Here is a 22,148-nt window from a genome sequence, read left to right on the forward strand (position 1 = left end):
CCTCAGGGAATTTCTAATAAGATTTTCCATTATAAATATAAGCAATCACATAATTAATGTTCAGTATGTATAAGTAGAAATTTAATATCTTTGAAATAACATTTTTATATTTTAAATTATTAAAAATTTTGTGTAAAGTGAATATTTTACAAATGTATTAATACTATTTTTACTTTTGTATGTGTTGTGTATGGGAGTCAGTGAAGGAGTCTGTGATGACCAGTGGTAACTTGTCCTTCTGGGGCTGGACTTTCAGGCAGCTGTAAGACTTAGTTGCTGGGAACTGAACAAAGGCCTTCTACAAGAACAGCTCACATCCTTAACTACTGAGCCATCTCTCCAACACCAATGAAGTTAATTTTTTGTTAATATAGGGAATTCTTCATAGTACTCAAAGGGATATGCATGCCAACATACATATATAGATACACATGTTCATATAGGTTTAAAATACAACAAAAACTAAGTATTATAAAAATAGAAAAAGGACCTACGATAAATTTGAGAACATTTGTTTCTCTTGGAAAATAAATTTCTAATACTAGTAAGCCATCTTGGTAAATAACAGGCTAAAATCAAATTCTAAAGAATATTAATTTTAAAATTCAAGAAGGAATAGGATTCCATGAAATTTGTCCTGTCAAGCTTTTATAATGAGTTGGACAGTTATGGAGTATGATAACAAAATAACAAATAATTAATAATTGGACTTCAGTTTCAATAACTTGTTAATTATCCAACTGACATTGTATACATTAGTTCACTCAATTTATGTCAGTCTTTGTAGAAGAAATGTTACTGATATTGTTTCAAACATCTCTGCTTTGAATAAGAAAACTGACACATGACAAGGTTAAGGTCATTTGTGCCTAAAGAGCTTTCTTTTAAAAGCTATAGATATTCTTTTAAGATAACGAAATATTTCAACTAATTAAGTATGATTTTCCTTCATTTTTTTAGTTGAGAGCATATTAATAGCACTAAATGTTTAAATTTGGATTTTTGAAACATTTAAAACCATTTAGAAAGTTTCTTTATCTTTTTAGGCTTGAATTTATGTACATATAAAATAATACACTGGGTGATATGAATCCTTCTTTAATTAAGGGCATTTTACACATTTTATAAAGTGCTATTCCTAAAGCTGAAAACATACTGTTGAGGCACTTGCTACATTTATTTCACATACTAACTATTAATTTCCCTGATGGATCCTTCCCTAGGAATCCCTGTTTAATTGTTTGAAGCTGCATTGGGTAATTTTATGTCAACTTAAAATAAGAGTCATCAGAGGGGAGGGAGACTCACTTGAGAAAATACCTCCATAACAGTAGGCTGTCAGTAATTGTATTAATTAGTTATCAATTGGGAAGGGTTATGACCTTTGTGGATGATGTCTCTCCTGGGATGATGGCCCTGGGTTCCCTAAGAAGTAAGACTGAGCAAGATATAAGGAGCAAATCAGCAAGCAGCATGTCCCCATGGTTTTGGCATTAATCCCTGCCTCCATGCTCCTGCCCAGCTTAAGTTCCTGCCCTCACTACTTTTGATGATGAACTGTTACATGGAACAGCGAGTTACATAAACTCTTTCTTCCCCAAGTTGTTTTTGGTCATGGTGTTCCAGCACAGTAATAGCAATCCTAACTAAGAGGACTAAGGCAGAAGTCACTGTATCTCCATTTTACCACCCACTAAGATGTTTCCTCTAAACCTACATATCCAGGGCAATGTGGGCCCTGGAATTCATACCACTGTTAGGGCAGATTTCTATGATCTATGATCCACACATCCATAGTATTTTCACATCATACTAAATGAAATTTTCAATGCCCTATCTCATGTATACTATAGTTCTTGAATTTAGCCTTCAAGAGGATGTCTCACATATATTTAAATCATACATGACTCTGTTCACTATACTTATTTTCTGTGAGTATTCACTTTTCTTAGTGCCTGTGTTAAAGTGGTTTTTTTTTTTCTAATATGCACTTTTGTGTAGAGTTAAGTGGTAGAGCATTGTAAGCCTACTATTTCTGTATTCTGTTCCTTTTAATTGGTCTATATGCCTGGTTGTGTCAGGGTCATGCTACTTTTGTTGCTGTGGCTCAATAGAATAATGTGAAATGTGATATGGTGATATTGCCAGCCTTGCTCATTCTTTTTAGCCTCAGTTTGGCTATTTGGGGTCTTTTGCTTCTCCATATAAACTTTAAATTTTATTTTATTTTTGTAGCCATTTGAAGAATGGTATCAAAATGTTTATCAAGATTGCATTGAGAGTATAGATCATTTCTCATAGTGTAACAACTTTCACACTAATATGCACAATCTGAGGGCATAGGAAGTCATTTTGTGGTACAGTGACTTCATCAGTGTCTACCTTCATTGTTTCAAGGCTTCTATGGAAGATGACTTTGGTGTCTTTGACTAGGTTTATTTCTAGGACTTTCTTTGCAATTTGAAACTCTAATGAATGGGTATTTCCCCTCTGAGTTTTCTTTCTCAGTAAGTTTGTTATCACATATAGAAAAACTATTGGTTTTGTATTTTGCTTCATATGCTGTTACATTACAGATAAGATTTATCTGTTGCAGGCTTTTTGGTGCAATATTTGAGTTATTTAAACATGGATGTGTGTTGTATGAAGACAGGAAGGGTTTGACTTCTTCCTTTCCTGTTGGCACCCATTTAATTTTTTCTCTTATTCTTCTAGCAAACCCATATATATATGTTCAGATTTGGGTTGTTGAAAATACTTTCCCAGTATATAGGCTCTCATTTTGTTCTCTTGTCAGTGTCCTTTGCCTTAAAAAAAAGTTTAAGTTTCATGAGGTCCCGTTTATTAGTTGTTGAGTTTTTGATTCTTGAGTTGTTGGTGTTCTCTTCAGGAAGATGTATCCTGTGCCAATAGATCAAGGTTCTTCCCCATTTTTTTCTAATGGATTTAGTATGTCTGCTTTTATGTTGAGCTCTTTAATACACTTGGACTTTAGTTTTGTGCAGGGTGATAAATAAGGGTCTATTTGCATTTGCCTACATGTAGACATCTAGTTAGACCACCACCACTTGTTAAAGATGCTATCTTTTTTCTATTGGATAGACTTGATTCTTTGTCAAAAATCAAGTATCCATGGGTGTTTGGTTTTACTTCTAGGCCTTTGATTCAATTCCATTGATCCAACTATCTGTTTCTCTGCCAGTACCATGTTGTTTGTATTACTCTTGTTCTGTAGTACAGCATGAGATCAGGGATGGAGATACCTCCAGAAGATCTTTTATTGTATTTAGTTATTTGGGGTTTTTGGTTTTCCATATGAAGTTGAGAATTGTTCTTTCAAGGTCTATAAGGAATTGGTATTTCAGTAAGAACTGTATTGACTCTGCAGATTGCTTTTGGTAAGATGGCCAGTGTTGCTATATTAATCCTACCAATCCATGAGCATGGGAGATCATTCTATGTTCTGATACCTTTTTCAATTTCTTTCTTTACAGACTTGAAGTTTTTTTCATATATATCTTTCACTTGCTTGGTTCAAGTTACACCAATATATTTTATGTTTTTGTGGATTTTATAAAGGGTGTTGTTTCCTTGCTTTGTTTATCAGCCTGTTTGTCTTTTGTATAAAGGCTACTGATTTGAGTTGATTTTTTTTTTTAATCCAGTCACTTTGCTGAAAACGTTTCTCAGCTGTAGGAGTTTATTTGTAGATTATTTTGGGTCACTTATGTATACTATCATATTATCTGTGAATAGTGATCCTCTGACTTCTTCCTTTCCAATTTATATCTCTTTGATCTCCTTTCATTGTCTTAATGCTCTAGTTAAGTACTATATTGAAGAGATATGAAGAGAGTGGACAGCCTTATCCCTGATTTCAGTGAAATTGATTTATATTTCTCTCTGTTTAGTTTGGTGTTGGCCACATGCTTGCTTTATATTGCCTTTAGTATGTTTAAGTATGTGCTTTGTATCCCAAACTCCTCCAAGACCTTTAACACAAATGAGTGTTCTTTTTTGTTTAATGTTTATTCAGTCACTAAAGAGATGATCATGTGGTTTTTTTTCCTTGCAGTTTGCTTATATGATGGATTACATTGATGGATTTCTATATGTTGAACCACCCATTCATGGCTAGGATAAAGCCTACTTTGTCATAGTGACTGGTAATTTTGCTGTGTTCTTGGATTCAGTTTTTGAATATTTTACATCAATGTTCATAAGAGAAATTGGTCTGAAATTCTCTTTCTTTTTTGGGTCTTTGTGTGGATTAGGTACCAAGATGACTGTGGCCTCATAGAATGAGTTTGGTAATGTTCCTTCTGATTCTGTTTTGTGGAATAGTTTGAAGAGAATTGGTATTAGCTCTTCTTTTAAAGGTCTGGTATAATTCTGCTCTCAATCCATCTGGCCTTTGGATTGGGGGGGGGGGTTGGGAGACTTTTGATGATTACTTCCATTTCCTTAGGAGATGTAGGACTAATTAATTTGTTTAACTGATCTTGGTTCAATTTTGTTAATTATAGCTATTAAAAAACTTGTCCATTTCATTTAGATTTTCAAATATTGTGGCGCATATATATATATATATATATATATATATATATTTTTTTTTTTTTTTTTTTTTTTTGACCTAATGATTGTTTGAATTTCCTTGGTGTCTTTTTTGATGTCTCCCTTTTCATTTCTGATTTTGTTGATTTGAATACTCTCCCTGTACCTTTATTTAGTTTGGTATAGGTTTTTCTATCTTGGGTTCATTTGCTTGGAATGCCTCTTTCCAGACATTTTTCTCTAAAGTAATATCTATCTTTATTGCTGAGGTGTGTTTCTTGTATGTATCAGAATGATGGGACCTTTTTTCATCCATTTTCTAAAAGAACCTGCTCTTAGTTTGTTGATTATTTGAATTGTTCTCTTTGCCTTTACTTTATTGATTTAAGTCCTGAGTTGGTGGATTTCTAGCCCTATACTACTCTTAAGTATGTCTGCTTCTTTTTGTTCTAGATATTTCCAGTGTGCTGCTAAGTGGCTAGTATGGTATCTCTCCAATTACTTTATAAAGGCACATAGTGCTTTAAACTTTATTCTTAGCACTGCTTTTGGATGTGTGGTACCTTAATTCTCATTGAATTCCAGGAAGTCTTTAATTTCTTATTTTATTTTATCCCTTACCCAGAGGTCATTGAGTAAGGAGTGCTCAGTTTCCATGAGTTTGTAGGCTTTCTGTTATTTCTGGTTTTGTTAAGTTAAAGCTTAATCCATGGTTTGATAAGATGCAAAGGGTGAATTTGATATTCTTCTATCTGCAGAGGTTTGCTCTGTGACCAAGGATATCTTTAATTTTGGAAAAAGAGTACACAAGGTGCTGAGAAGAAGTTATAGTCTTGGGATCCAAGATGGCAGTGAGCACCGTGAACTGTTTAGAAGCTCCAGTAAATGATTCAGAGAATTTCATGGAATTCTTAACCAGAAACACCAAGATCCCCCCACCCCACTACAGCAGGAGTATTCCACAGTTCAAAAGAACCAAAATACAAAAAACCTGTGTACCCTGCACACGGGAGAAGCACACGGGAGAAGCACACGGGAGAAGCGTGAATGTTCTCAGACCAGAATGGCAATGCTGGTAACCCTCCAGTAGAAGTGATTGGTATGGTGACCAGTGGGAATTGCTGCAGGAGAGGGGACTCAGTGCAAGATTTGGGGCCCGTGACCCTAGCTGAGCATGGCTGGCAGTTTGGGTCCAGAGACTCTAGCTGATCTTAGTGCGCAGCGTGGCCCTGAGACTCTGGCTAGAAACAGCGTGCAGTTTGGGCCCAGAGTCCCTAGCTGAGCTTGGCAAGAAGTTTGGGCCAAGAGTCCCTGCCTGAACTTGGGGGACAATTTGGTCCGAGAGAACCTAGCTGAACTTGGCGGGTAGTTTGAGCCCAGAGAACCTATCTGAACTCGGTGGGAGTTTCGGGCCCTGAGACTCTAGCTGAACTCATCTATCTCAGTGTGCAGTTTGGGCCCGTGACCCTAGTTGGACTCAGCGCTAACTGGACTAAGTGCATGGATTAGGCCCTGCTTGGGTCCAGAGATGCCAACTGGACTCAGTGTGTGTGCAGTTTGGGCCCCGTGACACTAACCTAGACTCTGCAAGCAGTCTGGGTCCTGAAATGCTACCGGGAACCACAGACCAGTGGAGCATCAGAGCTCTGGGACTAAGAAAATCTCGGAAGACAGTGAGTAGAGTGGAACTCAGACCCCCTCTGCTTGACCTGATTCAGTCCCTGGAGAGCTCTGGTGCCACATGGGGGCAAGGAAATCTGTAGACACTTTGGTACACATTCTGAAACCCAGAACAAGTACAGATGAGCTGGGGATCACTAGCTGTAAGAGACTCAAACTACAGGGCTAGCCTCCTGCCATCCAGACCAGTGAAGCATCAGAGCCTCCAGCCTAGGGAAATCTTGAGAAAACAGGTGAATCTATCCTCAGACTCCATCCACCCAACTCTGGAAGCTACCTGCCAAAAAGAAACAGCAAGATGACTAAAGGACAGAATAAAATCATACGGAAAAAAATAAAATACAAAAACAAAACCAATATGGCATCTCCAGACCCCAGCTATCCCAAAGAAAACAACCCAGAGAACTCAAACACAACGGAAATACTAGAAAATGACCTCAAATCTTTAGTAATGAGGATGATAATGGAGGAAGCAAATAAAATTCATAATCAAATGCAGGAAGACTCAGCCAAACAGGTGGAAGACATAAAAGAGGCCTTTAGAGAGGCAATGGAAAATTTCAGAAAAATACAAACAACCAGATGAAGGAAATCAATAAAACTGTTCAAGCTCTGATGGTCTATAAAGAGGCAATGGAAGAAACTCAGGAATATACAATCAGATGAAAGAAATAAATAAAACAGTTCAAGATCTGAAGATGAAAATGGATTCAATGATAAACACACAGACAGAAGAGAAATGGGAATGTGAGAGCTCAGAGAAGTAGGTGAGCAACACAGAGGCGAGCTGGTCTAACAGATCCAACAGATGAAGGAACGAATCTCAGGTCTAGAAGATACAATCATAGGTCTTGAAGCAAAGCTGCCCACTCTCTCCATGTTTCTTCAGTATAGTACTTGAAGGTCTAGCCAGAGCAATAAGACAACAAAAGGAGATCAAAGGGATCCAAATGGGACAGGAGGAAGTCAAATAGTGCTGGTCTAACTGGATGTCTACATGTAAAAAAAAAAATGCAATTGGACCTATAATTGTCACTGTGCACAAAACTCGTCTAAGTGGATCAAAGACATATACATAAAACCAGAGACAATAAAAAGGTTAAAGAAAAAGTGGGCAAGAGCCTGGAACACATTGGCACAGGAGACAACTTCCTGAACAGAACACCAACAGCCCAGGCCTTAAGGTCAACAATTAATAAATGGGACTTTATGAAGCTGAGAAGCTTTTGTAAGGCATGAGACACTGTCAAGAGAACAAAATGTCATCCTGCAGACTAGGAAAATATCTTCACCAATCCTAAATCTGACAAAGGTCTAATATCCAAAATATATAAAGAACTTAAGAACTTAAACACCACCAAACCAAATAACCCAATCAAGAAATGGGGTTCAGAACTAAACAGAGAATTCTCAACAAAGGAATATCAAATGGCTGAGAAACACTTAAAGAAATGTTCAACCTCCTTAGTCATCAGGGAAATGCAAATCAGAACAACTCTGAGATTCCATCTTACACCCATCAGAATGGCTAAGATAAAAAATTCAAGCAACACCACATGCTGGTGAGGATGTGGGGAGAGAGGAACACTCCTTCATTGCTGGTGGGAATACAAACTAGTACAGCCACTTTAGAAATCTATCTGGTGCTATATCAGAGAACTGGGAATAAGGCTTCCTCAAGACCCACCTATTCCACTCCTTGGAATATACCCAGAAGATCCCCAGCACAGAACAAAAACATTTGCTCAACCATGTTCATAGAAACCTTATTCATAATAGCCAGAACCTGGAAACAGCCTAAGTGTCTCTCAGTTGAAGAATGGATAAAGAAACTGTGGTACATTTACGCTATGGAATACTACTCAGCTCCTAAAACCAAGGAATTCCCGAAATTTGTGGACAAATAGATTGAACTAGAAATGATCATAATGAGTGAGTTAACACAGAAGAAGAAAGAGTTAAATGGTATATACTCACTTATTTCTGCATACTAGCCATAGGGGCATGTCCCATGAAAGTCTTCACTTACCAGGAAACTGGGACAGAGGGGAGGACATCCTACTGGGACTCTAGAAGAGTGAAGTATGGGAGAATGGCAAAGTAGAAGGATCCAGAGGGTCCTAGAATCCTACAAGAAGAACATTACGATTTGGGTCCAGGGGTCCTGCTCAAACTATGGCGCCAGCCAAGGACAATACAGGCGGTAAACTTTAAACCCCTAACCAGATCTAGCCAATGGACAGGACATTCTCCACAGTTGAGTGGAGAGTGGGGTATGACTTTCATACATACTCTGGTGCCTCATATTTGACCATGTCTCCTGGATGGGGAGACCTGGTGGCACTCAGAGGAAGGATAGCAGGCTAACAAGAAGAGACTTGATACCCTATGAGCATATAAAGGGGGAGGAAGTCCCCCTCAGTCACACTCATAGGGGAGGAGAGTAAGGGAAAAATGGGAGGTTTGGGATAACAATTTAGATGTAATATGAATAAATTAGTGAAATATATTTTTAAAAGAAGTTATATTCTTTAGTATTTGGGTGAAATGTTCTATAGATAGCTATTAGGTCCCTTTGATTCTTTCTTGTCTATTAGTTTTATTATTTCTCCAGTTAAATTCTGTCTTGATGATCTGTCTATTAGTCAGAGTGGGGAGTTAAAGTCTTCCACTGTGAATGTGTGAGGTTCAATGATTGATGCTTTAGTAATCTTTCTTTTATGAATGTGGGTTCTCCTGTGTTTGAGGCATAGGTGTTCAGGATTGAGATATGATCTTTATGTATTTTTCTTTTGATGAGTATGATGGATCTGTCTCTATCTCTTTTGATTTGTTTTGGTTAGATACTAGAATGGCTACTCCAGCTTTCTTCGTGGATTCTTTTGCTTGGAATGCCTTTTTCCAATAATTTTCTCTAAGGTAATGTGTATCATTATTGCTGAGGTGTTTCTTGTATGCAGCAGAATGATGGGTCGTGTTTTCATCCATTCTATTAACCTGTGTCTTTTTATTGGAGAATTGAGGGCATTGATATTGAGAAATATTAATGACCTGGTTGTTAGTTCCTGTTGTTTTTTTTTTTTTTTAATGTTGGTGGCGGTATAGTATGTATTTGTCTGTGTTTCCTTTCTTTGGGTTTTGTGGATGTGGGGTAATTTACTTCCTATGCTTTCCTGGGTGTTGTTAGCTGCAGTTTTTCTTTTAGTATCTTCTGTTGGGCTGGACTTGTGGCTAGGTACTGTTTAAACTTGGTTTTGTCATGGAATAACTTGTTTTCTCCATCTATGGTGATTGAAAGTTTGACTGGGTATAGTAGTCTATGTTTGCATCTGTGGTCTCTTAGTGTTTACATGACATCTGTCCAGGCACTTCTGGCTTTCATACTCTCTGTTGAGAAGTCTCTTGTGATACTGATGAGTTTGCCTTTATATTTGACTTGGCGTTTTTATCTTGCAGCATTTTATATGCCTACTTTGTTCTGTATTTTTAGTGTTTTGATTTTTACATGGCAGGAAGATTTTCTTTTGTGGACCAATCTATTTGGAGTTCTGTAGGCTTCTTGTATGTTTATGGACATTTCTTTCCTTGGGTTGGGATATTTTTCTCTGTAATTTTCTTGAAAATGTTTTCTCAACCTTGAAGCTTGGAGTCTTCTCTTTCTTTGATTCCTATTATTTTCAGGTTTGGTCTTTTTATAGTGTCCCAGATTTCTTGTATATTTTATGTCAAGAACTTTATAGTTTTAGCATTTTCTTTTGCTGTGGACAGATAACTTCAACTGTATCTTCTATACTTGAGATTCTCTCTTCCATCTCTTGTTTTCTGTTGGTATTGCTTGTGCCTGAAGTTCATGTTCTCTTTTCTAGGTTTTCTAACTCCAGGATTGTCTAAGATTGTATTTTCTTTGTTGCTTTTAATTCCCCTTTTAGGTCTTGAATAGTTTTATACATTTCTTTCCTTTCTTTCTCTTGCTTGATTGTATTTTCCTGTCATTCTTTATAGAATTTTCTAATTCCTTTATCTGTTTGAATGTATTTTCCTATATTTCTTTGAGAGATTTATTTTCTTTTTTCAAGGCTTCTATCATTTTCATCACCTCAGATTTCAGATCTTCTTTAGGACTGTTAGTACATCCATGGCCTGTTGTGGTAAAATCACTAGTTTCCCATGGTGTCATATGGCTACAAATTTTGTTGCTTCTCTTCTTGTGTTGGCTTGTAGCCATTGGTTGTTTCTGGTGTTGTCAGGCATGGAGGTTCCTCAAATGAGGTTAATGTCTGTGTCTGAGGTGAGTCTGGCAAGTCAGGAGCAGACAAAGAGTTCTCCATGTTGAAGGCTGTTTGCTAGGGATCCCCAGAGGCCTCCTCAGGATGGCAGAAAATGGGTGTTAGAGCCTGTGCTGAGCTCAGTCCTGTTGTGTTTGATTTCTGTGTCCCAGTTGTGTCAGGCAGGAGAGGAGAAGTCTGAGAGAGCTCCAAGCTGAATGCTGCTTGAGTGCTCCTCAGGACTCCATGGTTTGGTGGACAATGTGGATTATGACCTGTACCCAACTCAGTTCAGTAACCAGACCCTTCTCTCTGTGGCCCAGATGGAGAAAGCCAATTGGGCAGAGAGAGAGAGAGAGCCAAACCCATAGCTTGTCAAGTATCCCACAATCCTTCTCAGAATGACAGCTAGTGTGGGTTGGGGCCTGCACTCACTTACCTCTGCTGGTTTGCTCTCTGAGTCTCAGAGGGTCCAGGCCAGAGAGCCAGTTTTGACGTAAAAAAACAAAACAAAACAAAACAGAAACTGATTCTATGTAAAGAACTATTCAACATCCGTACTGATCAGGGAAATGCAAATCAAAACAACTCTAAGAATCCAGTCAGATTGGCTAAGATTCAAAACTCAAATAATCACATGCTAGCAATGATGTAGAGAAAAAAGAAAACTCCTGCATTACTGATCAGAGTGCAAACTTGTACAAGAACTTTGGAAATCAATCTGGCACTTACTCAGAAAATTGATAGTAGTTAAACCTCAAGATCCAGCTATACCACTCTTGGGCATATACCCAAAAGATGCCCTACCATACAACTAGGACATTTGCTCAGCTATATTTACAGCATCTTTATTCGTAATAGCCAGAATCTGGAAACAACCTAGATTTCCCCCATTTAGAAACTGGTATATTTACACAATGGAATATTATGCAGCTAATAAAAACAAGGAAATCTTGAAATATACAGGCAAATGAAAGGACTAGAAATGACAATACTGAATGAGGTAAGCCAGACCTACAAATACCCAGATGGTATAAACTAACTTATAAGTGGATATTAGTCCAACATAGATATCTTCTAAGAAACTTAATGCAGCAGCAGATCAGAACAGGTGCTGGGACTCCTTCTAGATGAGATTGTTATGTAAGAATGTAGGGATGGAAGGCTGTCTGAGGGTTCAGGAATCCCACAAGGAGATCATCAAGGTCATTGCATTTTGACTCAGGGGCGCCCTGCCCAAACTGTTGCACCAAGCAAAAACAATTCATGCAGTAACCCGAGACCCCGTGTTCAGATCTAGCCAATGGACAGATCATTCTCCATGGTTGTGGGGAGAGTGGGGACCGCTTCTGACATGAACTCTTGTGCCTCTGATTTGATCACTTCCCCTTGGTGAAGAGGCCCTGGGTACATAGAGGAAGGGCAAGCAGGCTATCAGGATGAGCCCTAATATGCTGTAGCCATATGGCTGGGGAGGAGCCATGCCCACCCCCAACACACCCCTGTCAGAAGTCTAGGGGAGTGGAATAGGGTGGAAGAGGGAGAGGTGGTGGGAACTGGAAGATACCAGCAAGGGGATAACATTCAGGATGTTATCTAAATACATTATAATAAATTAAAATTTTAAAAAGAATCCTATCTTTAAGTGGTGTTTGTGAGTGTGTTTGCCAGTTACTATGGTTTTTGGAGAAAATAGTTTGTTGTGTTTTTAAAACTCAATTACCCAGTCCATGCCCTTTCATTGAAGAACTGAAGTCAATCATACTGAAGGTTGTTACCAATACAGATTTACTAGCTCCTGTAAATTTGCTGGTATTTCTCTGTTTGGTTGAATTATTTTTCTTTCTTTTTCTTCTGTATTTATTTTAGGGGTTTGCTGATTTACTGCACTGGGAATTATGGCATCTTACTTTGTTAATGTATTCATCATGAATTTTATTATTTCCAATGAATGAAACTCATCTTTATCTTGTTTGCATGTGATTTCTTTAAATGCTTCCTCACTGTTTGCTTGGTGGTAATTAGTTGCTTTAGTTTGTACTTGTTTTGCATTGTTCTTATATCTCTATCAAGCAAAACTATATGTCTTTAGTGAATAAAGATCTTGGGGGAAATTACGAGTTTTTCATGGATTTAAAATACATAATTACATGCTCTTCTGGATTTTTAGGTTGTTTATGAGTGGTCTTGTGCTATTCTGACATCTATGCTTTTGTAAATAAGTTGGACTTTTTCTTAACAGTTTTTATTATTGTTTCTTCTGTGTGTTTTTCACATGCTAGCTATGCCTTATGAGGAAATTCTTCTTCTTCCTCTTCTTCTTCTTCTTCTTCTTCTTCTTCTTCTTCTTCTTCTTCTTCTTCTTCTTCTTCTTTTCTCTCTGTCTCTGTCTCTCTGTCTCTCTCTCTCTCTCTCTCTCTCTCTCTCTCTCTCTCTCTCTCTGTACTTGTTGCTATAAATCCCAGAAGTCATTGAATACTGGTTATTTAATTGAGATTTGTGAAATTTTTCTACTATAATGGGTCATTAAATTTATTTTTGTACTTTTAGATTTTTAATCTCAGATTCATCACCAACTCCATGAATATTTAGCTTGGATCTGTTTATTTCATTCTAGAGTTGCTGAAGGTTGTAATCACTTTTACTTTTTAGTTGATGTCTGGACTATTTCCTCATCCTTGTCTTTCATTAGTGTTATCATTACTTCTGCTTGATGTCATCTAATGTTATGCCCATTCTGGGTTTGTTTGATTTATTTATTTATACTTACAGCTATGTGTAGTCCTTTCTTGTGCTTATAATCCCAACTACCTTCTAGAAGGAGGAAGTGTGGCAGAAGTACAAACAAACAAATGAAAAATCCTAAACAACAATGATTTGGCAACAATCTTAATATTAAAATATATTAGAAGAACTTTCATAGATAAATAACCCATCTACTAAGATTAGAAGAAGCTAGAATAGTGTTAGGAAAATGTTAGCTAAAGATTTTTAATGTTGAGGGTTTTTTTTTGTTTGTTTGTTTGTTTTTTGTTTGCTTTGGTTGGGTTTGTTTTTTCAAGACAGATTTTCTCTGTATAACAGCTCTGGCTGTCCTGGAACTTACTCTGTAGACCAGGCTGGCCTTGAACTCATGTAGATCAGCCTTCCTCTGACTCCCAAGTACTGAGATTAAAGGCGTGTGCCACCACCACCTGACAACGTTGAGTATTAATATTAAAGCTATTAAATTTGAGCTGGGCCGTGTTGGCACACACATTTAATCCCAGAACTTGAGAAATTGAAGCAGGTGGGTATCTTTGAGTTTGAGGTCAGCCTGGTCTACAAAGTGAGTTCCAGGACTGATAAAGCTACACAGAGAAACCCTGTCTCAAAACAACAACAACAACAACAACAACAATAACAACAACAACAACAAGATGTAAAAATTGGAGTGCTTTGTGAAAGGGAAAGGTTGTAATGAGAAAAAAGCATGAAAGCATATGCATCTAAATATTTGAGAACACTGAGAATAGTGGGCAGAAGTAGTGCTGACATTCTAGGCAATCATGATAAAACAAAAAACAAAATAGCTAAGATTAGAATAAATCCAAAACTATGAAATGAAATGAAGTAAAAAATACAATGTAGCATCAACATTTCTTTCTGGTGATGAATCCAGCATCCCCTAAGTTTTGTTTTGCAGCTGACTCTGCAGATGGGAAGGAGTCTGGTATTTTCCCTGTGTTTAAACACTTAGACCACAATGTATACTCTGTTAGATTCAATTCTGGCATAAACATCAGTCTTGCTTAGAAGCTTCCCAGTCCTTGTCATTGGGTGTTCCTCTCAATACTGACCTCTTGAGGCCATCTACAAAGTGATCACTCTTATCACCAGTGGTTTTCAATTGCAAAGGTGATACCCCACAGTTCTTACCTGGGTACTTTTTTGTCTGTGGAGTCTTTAACCAATAATTAGTTTACTTCTGATGATTTTGAGATTATCTGATTTTCATTTGCTTTGCCAGTGGAAGAGACCTGAGATCTGGAGGTGAAATGGTAGTGAAATGTTTACCTTCTCTGGCAGAGCAGTTTACCTACAAGGGTCCATGAGTTTCCGTTCTTCATCTCTGGCTTAGGAAAGGAGGCCTAATCATAGATATTCAGGTCACTTCCAATTCATCTATGCAACTGGTCCCACATAAAACATCCATCCAAAGTTTTCTTTTTGCATATTGTCCTCCTTGAGATCTCCACCCCCTCCCTCTTGCTCTCACTCACTCTCTATCTATCTATCAAATGCACCAAGTTGGATTCTTTTGACTCCTTTTCAAATCTAACATTCAATAGTTTTGGATTTATATCTTTTCTCTTTCTCCTGTGCCTTCTCTCTCCACAATCCCCAACCTCCTTGGAGTCATAGACAAGATGTTTACTTTTCCATGAGATTCAGTATAGTGCTGTTTCTCTCTGTTCTGCCATTTTCCTGAAAATCTTGGAAATCTTGGTGTTTCTAGAATTGTTTTATATTGAAATGTAACTACATCATTCCCTCCTTCTCTCACTCCAGCTACTTCTGCCCTCTTGATCCCAATCAAATCAATCAATAAATCTCTAATGATTTATAATTAATTATATTTATATGTAATTGCATAAATATAAACACATAACCTGCTGATTCCATTTCATGTTGCTTATGTGTACATGATATCAGGGTCTCCTATTTTTCAGTGGATAATAATTTAAAGATCTATAACTGAAAAGACTAATTCTCCTGCTCTCAGCATCAATTAGTTTTCTGCAGTTCTTTAGAGGTGTGGCCATGGTGTTAACTCCTCCACCACCACACTAGCAGGTCTATTGATATTGCCCTTGTTTTGGCCTTGTTTAGGCAGCCATACTGTTGAGGTATCTTGGGTGAGGCTTCCCTATAATTTTAAATGACACAATCTAACAACAGATTTCATATTCCTTGGCACTTACAGCCTTTCTGCCCTGCACTGTGCAAATGCTCCTAGAGCCTTAAGTTCAGGAGCTGTTTTGTCCATGATTAACATTAACGTTTAGCTTCCCACAGTCAGTTGTCCTCCACCACTTGTGGTTTTCTTTAATGGCCCCCATCTGATGCATAGAAAAAGCTTCTGTGATGAAGTTTGAGAGGTGCACTCGTCTGTGAATATAAAGATAAATATCTACAATGTAGTTAGGAATTACACTAGTTTAGTAAGGGAGACATTTTAGGTTCTTTTCTATGCATCCAAAGTTATTACTGACATTTCACCTATAAATTGCAAAGTAGCTTGGGAACAGAACTGGGTAATATCTACTAAACCTAAAACTACGTATTCAGAGATACATAAATGGGATTGTCCAAAAGTGTATATCTTATGTTCTTCTATCAAAAAATGTGTTCCGTATTTCCTTTTCATAAAATTATACATTTTTATAAAACCTTCAGCCAAAATACTATAACAAGTATGGTGGTTTATAGCTTTTAAGAAAAGTTGGAATGTGAAGTATGGTTGTTATTGGATTTCTTCATTTTGGGGAGGAAAGAGCTAATCTTGGAATTCCACTTGCTCTTTTGTGAGTAAGCTCTGGAGTGAGTTATGGAATGTCCACAAATGAATGTGTATGCACAGCTTCAGTTAGTGAACTTCAACTATAGTTACGCTTTAGTTTTTCAACTTCAGTTACTTCGCTAATGCTGTAGGCATCACAATTTATAATGAATTCTACTTATTTATTCCCTGTCTGAAATCCAAAACCAATGAAACTACAGTAGATAATCAGTAATTACTGAATGAAGCCATGGAGTTTGGAATAATTTGTTACTCTATAATAGGTAAAAAGTATATCTTTATTTCAGTATTACTATCATTTTCATATTCTGAAAAATATATAATAAAGTACGTTTCTTCTAGGTTCCTTTCGGTTGCTCTGATAAGGGCCCTGACGAAAGCAACCAACAGTAGAAAGGGTTTATTTTATTTTACAATATCATGTTGTAGTACAAGATTAAGATGAAGTCACATACTTCAAACACTAGCTGCATCACTTCAACAGTCAAAGGCAGAGAAAAAAAGTGAAAGTATACATACTGTCTTGTTGGTTTGCATATGTTCAGCTAGATTCCTCACTATTACACAGTCCCCATCTCCCTGCCTAGAGAATGATGTACACATCAATCAATTTACACTCCACAGATTTTCCCATAGGACAATCCAATGTAGACACTCCTTCATTGGGATTGATTCTACATTGTGTCAAGTTGACAATTAAAATGACCCATCACATATATGTAAAATGTTAATTAGACCACAGTTTATAAGACCTCTGGGATCAAAAGATAAGAATAATCATATATCAGAGACTGGTTGTGAGAGAGTATAAGAATATTATTAATACAGTGGATATTTAGACATATTCAGAGTAAGCAAAATATATTTTGGTAGTTAGTATTGGTAGTTTTTCTATTCACACTTGATGATGGGTGTTTTCTGTAACCCATGTTTTCCAGCCACATTTGTCTTCCTGGAAATAACAACTCTGAGACATAAATGTATTTACAAAAGCCTAGGAAAATATAATCTAGGCATGTTCCCTGACTTGTCCATAACTAATATCCCATTTCTTCTATTCTATGTTCTGCTACATGGCTGGTTACCTCTGCTCAGGTTTCATTCATTTGTCCTCCTCAATGTCCAGGAAAAATTCTACACATGCTTCATTCTATCCTAATATTCACTCTCTCTAACAAAATTCCTTTCTCTTATTTTCTGTCTCAGCTATAGGCAAATTAGGTATTCGTTGACAGGTAAAGAATCCATATAGTACATAAGAGATTATACCTACACATAACATTGGATAAAATAGCGAGATGGAAAAGGGAATGTATTATTTATGTAATACATATGTTAAAATGTATTACAAATCCATCACTGCTATATAAAAGTGAGAAGATAAAGGCCTATGTAGGGGTAGGGTGCTACCCTTTCTTTTTTATGTTTTTAAAAATATTTTTTTGATTTGTTCATATTACATCTCAATTATTATCCCATTCCTTGTATCCTCCCATTCCTCCCTCCCTCCCATTTTCCCCTTACTCCCCTCCCCTATGACTGTGACTGAGGAGGACCTCTTCTCCTTGTATATGCTCATATGGTATCAAGTCTTTTCTTGGTAACCTGCTATCCTTCCTCTGAGTGCCACTAGGCCTCCCCATCCTTTCATTTGCAGAGCCCTGAGGTCCCTCTCTAGTATCAGGTATATATATATATATATATATGATAGAATATCATCTACTGTGATATATTCCAGTCTTATGTGTAAAGGTAAGAATGGTATGTATATTCAAGCTAGTAGGAGTTACATAGAAACTGTTGAGGAGACTAATATATTCTATTTTCTGGTCTAGAGGTCTCATCAGCATTATATTATATTTCTTATAGTAGCCCTGTGAAGTACACATTACTGACATGTTGAGTTATATACTAGAAACTAGAGTAAGAGGATTTTATAAGTGAATACAGGAATAATCTATGGTTGAGAATCTGGATGCTTGCCTGTAGAGGGCCTAATTTCTACTTGCTTAGCATGTTTCTGTTTTGAAATGCAGAGGTTATATTATTTACTAAACCCATACAGCTTTCATTTATTCATGTGGAATGCCAAATGAATAATAGGTGCATTATTTTAACTTTGAAATGTTAAGAAACCTGTAGTTTGAAAAAGTTAGATGCATGCCACTTAGCAGCTCCAGAGTGCTCTTTTAAAAAGTTTCTATTTCTATTATACCCATGTTTGTTCATACTCTAATAAAAGACATTCAATATTATCAATTCATTTTGAGGATATGAAGAATGATTCTCATTCTATTTGAGGACAGTTTTGTGCCTTTTTGGATTTTGAACTTTTTAACTTATACTTATGTATACTATTTATTTTTACACATATGGGATATTTGCTTGCATGTATATCTATACCCCATGTATGTTCAGTGACCATGTAGGTCAGAAAACATTGTCAGATTCCATGTGCGTAGAGTTACCAATGGCTGTGTGCTGCCATCTGGGTCCTGGGACTCAAGTCTAGGTCCGCTGCAAGTACAGCTGATGCTTTTAACTACTAAGCTGAGTCCCCAGATCTATTTTGCTCTTTTATTGCCATTTCTAAGACACATTTAACATTCATCCACCTGAATTAAAGTTATTTTTGCGCATGGCATACTGGAAATAACTTTACTATATAAGAGAAACTGGATCTTCCTTATAGAACCTCATCAAGAATGATAGACTAATGTTGAGCCTGTATCAACCACTTGGTTATAGTTGGATTCTATGTGGAGAGTACGGTTTAAACAGGCATTTAGATCTTGGCTTTTGTGAAGTGTGTGAGTGTTAAGAAACTGTCAGAACTGAGGGTGGCCATTTACAATTCTGTTATTTTATGTATGTGTGCTTCAAAAATACAGGTGTGTGCTATGCAAGAGAATATTAATACTCAGGGAAGTCCAGCAGCAAGCTAGCAGCTAATGATGAGATTATCTCTCAGGATAGACACCCAGAAACAAGCCCAAGGCATTAACTTTGTTATTATATATTCATATTCTTTATGATGTGTTGGTTCTTTTGAATTTTTAATGGCACTTTTCTTAAACGGGTATGATCTAATTACTGTAATGTTCAGGTAGTCCAGTCTATCATCTTCTGTCAATGTTATCCGTCTTATGTGTATAAGGCTGTGATTTGTCACTTGGCCATTATATTTCCCATTAGTTTCCTTGAGCACATTATTCTCTATACTAATGAGTCAATGTCAAGACATCCTGTGGTAAGATCTTGACATAGCTTTAACTGGAGGACTCCATTAAAAAAATGAGTCAATGATGAGGGATTATCTTGCGCTGAAGGAAAAAGAGTAGAAACATAATGAATCTGAGCTTTGACATATCATATATCTTGTGTGGAGACACACAAGGGTTGTTGGAGAACATTGGACATATGCCAGGAGTCACTGTGGCAGGATGGTGGCCAGGTTGATGATGATGCATTATCATTTTACTTTTGGAAACTCCGGTGAGGCTCACTATAGAGCCTAGCAATAGCAATTACAATTACTGTACTTCATTTTAGTCACTTGGGCAAAATAATGTCATTCCAGTTAAAACATACAAAATTACAAACTAATAATAAAGCCCTCTTAATGGCCCTTAAAGTGAAGAGTTAACCTTGATGATAAAGTGATGTAAGGTTTAATAAACCTTGTGGCTGGCCAAGTCCCAGGGAGGATGAATTCTGTGTAACTCAGCTGTATGGAATCAGTGATAACTGACTCCTGTTTGGCATTGAATTTTGGAGACAAACAAGATACTGACTCAAGAAAGGGCACTAAGGAAGCTCTGCCTGTTTTCCTTACAATGCTCCTTTTAAATTTTTTCCAATTATTAAGCTGTGTATTAGACTATGCCTTTCTAACAATGATTACCTCACATATGAATATGAATTTAACATAGTTAAATGGCCCAAATTCTCTATAGAGTATAAGAAATTTGAAACTACATAATGCTTCTATTAACCCTTCCCTAGAGTAGAGTTTGGCATTCACAGATTTAAGAAACAGTGTGCAAGACAGCCAGATATCTATGATAATGCCAGACTGGGCCATTGGACAACATAATTGGTGGCCAGCTGTAATCTTTTGAATGTTTGTGGGCCCTAAAAGTCTGTATGTTGAAATCCTAGTAGCAAACTTGTAGCTCTTTGTGGTGGTGGCCTTGAAGTTGAATAATTTATGTTGTTATGGTCTTCTTATACCAATTCCCTTGTTAAGACACTCAAAGTAAACTTAGCGCTCCTTTTCACTGTTAAGATACAGGGGGAAATTACTCTTCCTCAATCAAGAAACAGAACCACATCACTACACACTGAATCTTCTAGTGCTTTGATCTTACTCTTCTCAGCTTTAGAACCAGGAAACAAACTAGGTCATTTTATGGAATGAATGTGAGAATGGACCTAGCTTGGGTAGAGACTGTGATCTATGGCTGGAGTTGACTATGTAGAAGGGAGATGAAACCAAAAAACCGAAATAAACATATAGCTTACCACAGCCATTAGAGAAGCAAACCACTCTCTGCGCAGACTCTTGAGGCCATAGCCAGTTCATGGCTATTACTAAACTATCTCACTGACAGAGAAGAAAAAGAAGTCCTGACTAGCAGGGTGTACCATTGAATTGACTGAGAAATATGCCAAAGTTGTCTATCTTATATGCTTTTACCTAGGTTGCTATTTCTGCTATTAGGCAGAGGAGTCTCCAAAAACATGCCATTAAAAAATAATTTTCCAGTCAAAACATGTGGTTTAAAAAAAAATACAAACTTTACTAACACAACTAGAGTGTTCCAGTATATTGTTGCTTGGGTGTTTGAGTAATTACATGCTCATGCTGTGTTAGATTTGATTAGGGATTTCAGGCCCACTGCTTAACAAGCTCAGCTGTGAACATCCATTAGCTATGTTTTAGAGCTAGAAAAACACCAGAGTATTACAAAAGGTTCACAGCCATTTTTATCTCATTGTACCTCAAAAGCCAATAGCCACAGGATATACAAATGGTGGCAGGAAGAAACAGCTGACAATACAATACAACACAACAGCAAAAGAGGAGCTGCTTATTTCTTACCATTTTCTAGGCACACTTCTAGACTCCAGGAAAATAAAACTGCCTCGTCACTAACTTTTCTCTCTATGAATCAATAGTCATTTGGAAGGAAACATTAAAAAAAATCAGATTACAGCCCATATTTGAGAACTGATTGTGCAAAGAACACCAAGTGAAACTGTGCACTAGTCCCGAGTTGCCAGTAAGGTAGTCTTTCCAGAAGAATAAACATATTCTTGATGCCTTGCTGTATCTTTGTGGTTTGTCTCCTCTTTATTTCTTCTTTCCCTTTGCCACAAGGAAAGATGGGGCATCATGATAGAGGAGTTGGCCTCCCTGAATCATGACAAATCAGTAAGTAGGATAATTTGTCACAACAATACACACCTGGGTTATTTGTTATCTGTTTTACAAGAAGGGATTAGCACATGTTTAACATTGACTCAATTGTAAAACCGTTTTTCAGAGATAGACATAAGAATCATTTGTCCTACCATTTATAAAGCATAAATCACATGAAATGTTCATATACAACATTCTGTGGTATCAGTAAGTCTGCCAAATTGGGCTTGGGGAGGATAGAGGCACGAATAGACCAGAGAAGTAAATATAATAAGCCATGTCATAGAAACACTTACAACCCAACACATTAGCTTTATACTTAATCATTTGTGTCCTTATTTCTAATGCATACTTTACAAAGCCATCTGGTTATCTTGATTGCAATGACATTCTCTCAAAAAAGGGAAATATATGTTCATATGGTACTTGGAAGGAATATTGACAAATTAACAATGGTCCTTAGGAAAAGTAGGCAGCTATATGGACCTTGACTAGGCTGAACATTTAAAAGGGTTCTGAGGATGAAAATAAGACTGTCTCAGGACTTTTCATGGTGCTAAGAATACTTTTTTTAAGGTCACCTAAAAATACCTGCTTTGGAAATTATGAAGCTGTAAGGAAAAACTGCTGAGGTATTATAACATAATGGAAAAAAAATCAT

Source organism: Acomys russatus, chromosome 24 (genome assembly GCF_903995435.1).
Source record: "Acomys russatus chromosome 24, mAcoRus1.1, whole genome shotgun sequence".
Classification (NCBI taxonomy): domain Eukaryota; kingdom Metazoa; phylum Chordata; class Mammalia; order Rodentia; family Muridae; genus Acomys; species Acomys russatus.